The sequence below is a fragment of the Rhinoderma darwinii genome, chromosome 2, assembly GCF_050947455.1.
Source record: "Rhinoderma darwinii isolate aRhiDar2 chromosome 2, aRhiDar2.hap1, whole genome shotgun sequence".
In the NCBI taxonomy this organism is placed as follows: domain Eukaryota; kingdom Metazoa; phylum Chordata; class Amphibia; order Anura; family Rhinodermatidae; genus Rhinoderma; species Rhinoderma darwinii.
The window spans coordinates 161168725-161174965 of record NC_134688.1 but is presented as its reverse complement, the minus strand read 5'-3'; positions in this window follow the sequence as shown (position 1 = coordinate 161174965).

Below are 6241 nucleotides of genomic sequence, written 5' to 3'. Positions count from 1 at the left end.
AAATATCATCGAGATAAACAACAACACAGACATAGAGTAGATCCCGGAAGATATCGTTAACGAACTCCTGAAACACTGCGGGAGCGTTACACAGTCCGAAGGGCATCACCAGGTATTTGTAGTGCCCGTCCCGGGTGTTAAATGCCGTCTTCCATTCATGACCCCGGCGAATCCGGACTAGATTGTAAGCCCCACGCAGGTCTAGCTTAGAAAAAATGTTGGTCCCTCGTATGCGATCAAACAGCTCAGAGATGAGAGGCAGCGGGTATTTGTTTTTGACTGTGATCAGGTTGAGGCCCCTGTAGTCAATGCAGGGACGAAGGGATCCATCCTTCTATTTAACTAAGGAGAATCCAGCCCCGGCCGAGGAGGAAGATTTTCGTATAAAACCCCTCTCCAGATTCTCCTTGATATAGGCCGACATGGATAGAGACTCAGGCAAGGAGAGAGGATATACCCGTCTACGGGGGAGAGATGCATTAGGAACCAGTCACTGGCGTAGCTACAGGGGTCGCAGCGGTCGCAATTGTGACCGGGCCCCGAAGCCAGGGGGGCCCACGGCCCCCCGCACCACATCAATAAAAAGTTACTATAGTAACTCGGGCCGCGGGCCCCTGTTACTATAGTAACATACTTTACTTACCTTCCTGGTTCCGGATGGCAGCGGAGGCCCTGACGCCAAGCGCTGTGCGCAGCGCATGACATCACAGCGCTATGCGCCGCGCACAGCATCGAGACGACAGAACTCCCGCCGTGGCCGAAGAGGAAGGTAAGGTTAGCCCTGACTGGCGGGGACCGACTCCCGGGACCCGCCAATCAGCTGTTTTGAAGGGGCCGCAGCACTCGTACGAGAGCTGCTCCCCTTCATTCCTGTCACTTCATTCCGGTCACACTGTGAATCCGTGTCGGCGATTCACAGTGTGAGCGAGTAGTGAAATGAAGGGGAAGCAGCTCTCGTACGAGTGCTGCGGCCCCTTCAAAACAGCTGATTTGCGGGTCCCGGGCGACACATCAGCTATTGATGGCCTATCCTGTGGATAGGCCATCAATGTTTAGGGACTGCACAACCCCTAAGCCTAAGATGTAGCAGGCTTAGGGGGCCCATGAGACAGGATCACAGATTGTGTGATCCTGTCTGCTGGGCCCTGTATCTAAGCCAATCACATGGTAGGCTTAGATACATGGCCCATGTGTGATCCTGTCTGCTGTGCCCTGTATCTAAGCCAATCACATGGTAGGCTTAGATACATGGCCCATGTGTGATCCTGTCTGGTGGACCTTGTATATAACCCTACCACACTGTAGGCTTAGATACATGGCCCATGCGTGATCCTGTCTGCTGGGCCCTGTATCTAAGCCAATCACATGGTAGGCTTAGATACATGGCCCATGTGTGATCCTGTCTGCTGGGCCCTGTATCTAAGCCTACCACAATGTAGGTTTAGATACAGGGACCCAGCACACAGTAATCTTATACTGTATAAGATTACTGTCTGCTGGACCCTGTATCTAAGCCTACGTTGTGGTAGGCTTAGATACAGGGTCCCACAGACAGTATCACACATGGGGCCTGTATCTAAGCCTAACATGTGTTACTAATCATTTTTTGTGTGTTTTCTTACAGGTTCGGTCGTTGGACTACGTCGGATTCCAGGACTACTTCGATGACAGCTTTTTTTTTTATTATCAATAAAATGGTTAACGAGGGTTGTGTGTTTTTTTTTTAATTTCAATAAAATATTTTTTCTATGTCTTTGTGTTTTTTTTTAAACTATATTACTACCGCCTTAGTAATGGCCGCCGGCTGATTGACAGCATCCATTGCTAAGGCGGGGCTTAGTGTTAGCCGATGTAGAGGCTAACACTAACCCCCTTTATTACCGCGGTACCCACCGCCACCAGGGGTGCTGGGAAGAGCCGGTTACGATCCAGTACCTGACCATCTGTAGTGATGGTCGGCCACTGGGGTGGCCGCAGGCTGGTATTATCAGGAGGGGAAAGGCCAAAAACAGTGGCCCTTCCTACCCTGGTGATGCTAGGCTGCTGCTGCTTTATTGTATCTGGCTGGTTATGAAAAATGGGGGGGACCCCACGTCATTTAAAAAAAAATAAAAAAATAATTGGAAAGAACGATGTGGGGTCCCCCCCAATTTTCATAACCAGCCAGATGCAACACAGCAGCAGCAGGCAGCATTACCAGTGTGGGAGGACCACTGTTTTTGGCCTTCCCCAGCCTAATACCAGCCTGCGGCCACCCCGGTGCCTGCCCGTCACTACAGATGGTCGGGTACTGGTTCGTACCCGGCTCTTCCCAGTACTCCTGGTGGCGGTGGGTACCGGGGTAATAATGGGGGTTAGTGTAGCCTCTGCACCGGCTAACATTAAGCCCCGCCTTAGTAATGGAGGTTGTCAATCAGCCAGCGGCCATTACTAAGGCGTGATAATAAAGTTTAAAAAGATACAAGCACATAGAATTTTTTTTTTATTGAAATCAAAAAACACAACACTCATTAACCATTTTATTGAGAATAAAAAAAAACGCCGTCATAGAAGTCCTCGAATCCGAAGTCCAACAACCGAACCTGTAAAAAAACACAAACACACAAAAATAATCAGTAACACATAAAGAAGCAAAATTATTATTCTTACCTATCCTGGGTCCAGCGCTGGAGACGCAATGTCAGCGAGCGGAGTCTTGTATCTAATCCAATCATGTGTGATACTGTCTGCTGGGCCCTGTATCTAATCGTATCTTGTGTGATACTGTCTGCTGAGCTGTGTATCTAATCCTATCATGTGTGATACTGTCTGCTGAGCCACTGTATCTAATCCTATCATGTGTGATACTGCCTTCTGAGCCACTGTATCTAATCCTATCATGTGTGGTACTGTCTGCTGAGCCACTGTATCTAATCCTATCATGTGTGATACTGTCTGCTGAGCTGTGTATCTAATCCTATCATGTGTGATACTGTCTGCTCAGCCACTGTATCTAATCCTATCATGTGTGATACTGTCTGCTCAGCCACTGTATCTAATCCTATCATGTGTGATACTGTCTGCTGGGCCACTGTATCTAATCCTATCATGTGTGATACTGCCTTCTGAGCCACTGTATCTAATCCTATCATGTGTGATACTGTCTGCTGAGCCACTGTATCTAATTCTATCCATAGTTTATAGGATCGTAGTGCTATAGATATGCTATGCTGTCTCATATACACACTTTTTTTTGGGCGGACACATATGTATTGGGGCTATTTCCCTGACATTTTAAGCCCTGAGGGTATGTTCACACGGCAGCGTCTGTTACGGCTGAGATTACGGTGCTGTTTTCAGGAGAAAACAGCACCGTAATTTCAGCCATAATGGCATGTGCAGGCGTCTTTCGCTGCGTCCATTACGGACGTAATTGGAGCTGTTTTTCTATGGCGTCCATGGAAAACGGCTCCATTTACGTCTGAAGAAGTGATAGGCACTTCTTTGACACGGGCTTCTTTTTTACGCGCCGCCTTTTGACAGCGGCGCGTAAAAAAAATGACCGTCGGCACAGAACATCGTAAGACCCATTCAAATGAATGGGCATATGTTTGCCAACGCTTTTGAGCCGCATTTTCGGATGTAATTCAATGCTAAAACGCCCGAATTACGTCCGTAAATAGGGTGTGTGAACCCAGCCTTAGTGACGCCCCCGGCTGCTAGTGCTGCATTGTTGGGTCACTTAGGAGACCCAGCGATGCAGCTGAAAGCTGCGGACCGAAGGCCATGAGGAGTTTGCGGGTGTGGGGGGCAGTAAGGATTCTTGCATCGGGGCCCATGAGCCTTTAGCTACGCCCCTGAAACAAGTTCAATGGGGCAGTCATAGATCCGATGTGGAGGCAGCATCTCAGCCTCCCTTTTGCTGAAAACATCTGCATACTGAGCAAATTGGGAAGGCAATCCCGCCAACGACTGAGGCAGAGGAGGCTTGACAGGATGGATTTGCAACAGACAACGACCATGGCACTTGGGGCCCCATTGGAGAACCTCTCCAGAATTCCAGTCCAGGACTGGGGCATGTAGTTGAAGCCAAGGCAGGCCCAGCAGAACATGATTGATGGCCTTGGGCAAAACAAGGAAAGAAATATATTCAGAATGAAGTACTCCAACCTGGAGCTTCAACGGCTTGGTTTTAGAGATAATGGGATCAGGCAGAGGCAGTCCATTAACTGAGGCAACAGCCAGAGATATCTCCAGGGGAACTGTGGGCAACTGAAGATGATCCACCAGCTCTTTCTGGATGAAGTTAGCAGCAGAGCCATAGTCAAGATAGGCAGAAACTTGATGCATCCTCTCGCCGGATACCAGGGTCACAGGAATAGTCAACTTGGAAGCGAATGCTCTGTTAGGCTCCATTCCACCTAGGGTCGTCTCTCCAACCAATCCTAGGCAAGGGGGTCTCTCTGGTTTCTGGGGACACAGACGCACAATATGGCCTCCATGGCCGCAATACAGACAAAGTCCAGAAGTGCGTCTGCGTTGTTTCTCCTGGGTGGACAATTTTACATAATTGCCCTGCATCGGATCCACTGGTGGGATGACTGAGGGGAATTGCGGGACAGCAGAATCCAGCCTGGGGAGTTCTCTCCCCCGGAGAACCTCTTGGGAACGTTCCTGGATCCTCATGTCGACAAGGGAGGCGAGTAGGATGAGATCGTCCAGGGTGGATGGCAGATCACGAGCAGCCAGCTCGTCCTTGATCCCTGAAGACAGTCCCTGCCAGGATGTAGCCACCAAAGCCTCGTTGTTCCAGGACAATTCAGCAGCCAGGATATGGAACTGGATGGCATACTCGCCCACGGAGAGGTCTCCCTGGTGTAGGGTTAGCAGGGATGCAGCAGCCGAAGAAACTCTTCCAGGTTCCTCAAAGATCGAGCGGAAGGTCCGTAAGAAGCACTGCAAGTCCCGGGTCTCTGGTCACTGATGTTCCCACAGAGGATTGGCCCATGCCAGGGCTTTGCCAGTAAGGAGAGAGATGATGACGGCGATCCTGACGTCATCCGAACAGAAGGACCTGGCATGAAGTCTGAAATGGATCAGGCACTGATTCAAAAATCCCCTGCAGGACCTCGGATCTCCGTCATAGCGTGGAGGTAGTGGAAAAAAACAAAGGGGGTGGGTACCGGTACAGACAGGAAGGGTAGCAGGCGGAACCGCAGGAACGGGTGCGGTGACGACCGTGGTTGGAGCGAGCAACCGATGGGCTATGGCGTTCACCGACAGGAGGAGCTGGTCTTGTCGTGACTGGAGATCCTCCATCTCAGCCAGCATGGCTTGTGTCGTCAAAGTCTCAGGTTGGCCAGCGGGGTCCATGGCCTGAGCGTACTGTAACGAAGCGGGTTAATGGACCCACTAGGCCGTACTGCCGTAGCGGGAAGGCAGCTGGACAAACCGCAGGAAACCCCAGAAATACAATGTCCCGCACAAGGGTACCTGAATAGTCCAGATGGTGGCCGCAGCTCTGGCAGAGATGAGATGGGTGCAGCGGATGGCGCCAAACGTGGCGGATGACACAGGAGCCGCAAGTTGCGTCAGACGTGGCGGATTCCTCCGGACGTGGCAGATGACACAGGACGTGGCAGATTCCTCTGGATGTGGCAGATGACACAGGACGTGGCAGATTCCTCTGGACGTGGCAGATGACACAGGACGTGGCAGATTCCTCTGGACGTGGCAGATGACACAAGGCGTGGCAGATTCCTCTGGACGTGGCAGATGACACAGGACGTGGCAGATTCCTCTGGACGTGGCAGATGACACAGGACGTGGCACGACTTGATACTAAGGCAAAGCACGGAAACAGGAACGGGGAACAAGGCACGGGTAACAACAGGAACGGGAAACACTAAGGGACCATTTGCAAGACAGACTGGGAAAACTAACAACGCTCAGGGAAGGATTAGAAGGCCAGGGGCCTTCTTATAGACCAGGAAATCGTGGCAGTTGATGGTGATGACGACTTCCTTTTTGCGCGCACTGGCCTTTTAAGGCCGGGCGCGAGCGTGCGCTCGCACCCTACGGGACACAGCCGAACGGAGCGGAAGTGAGCGCTGGCATCTCCTAGGAGGGAGACGGGGACAAGCGCTCACAGATCCATGGCTGCGGGCGTCGGGAGGTGAGTGAACCCGACGGCCCGCGCCCATGGACGCTACAAGAAGGTATGTCTACTTATGGTGCTTGCTGAAGAAAAATATCAGCCCTG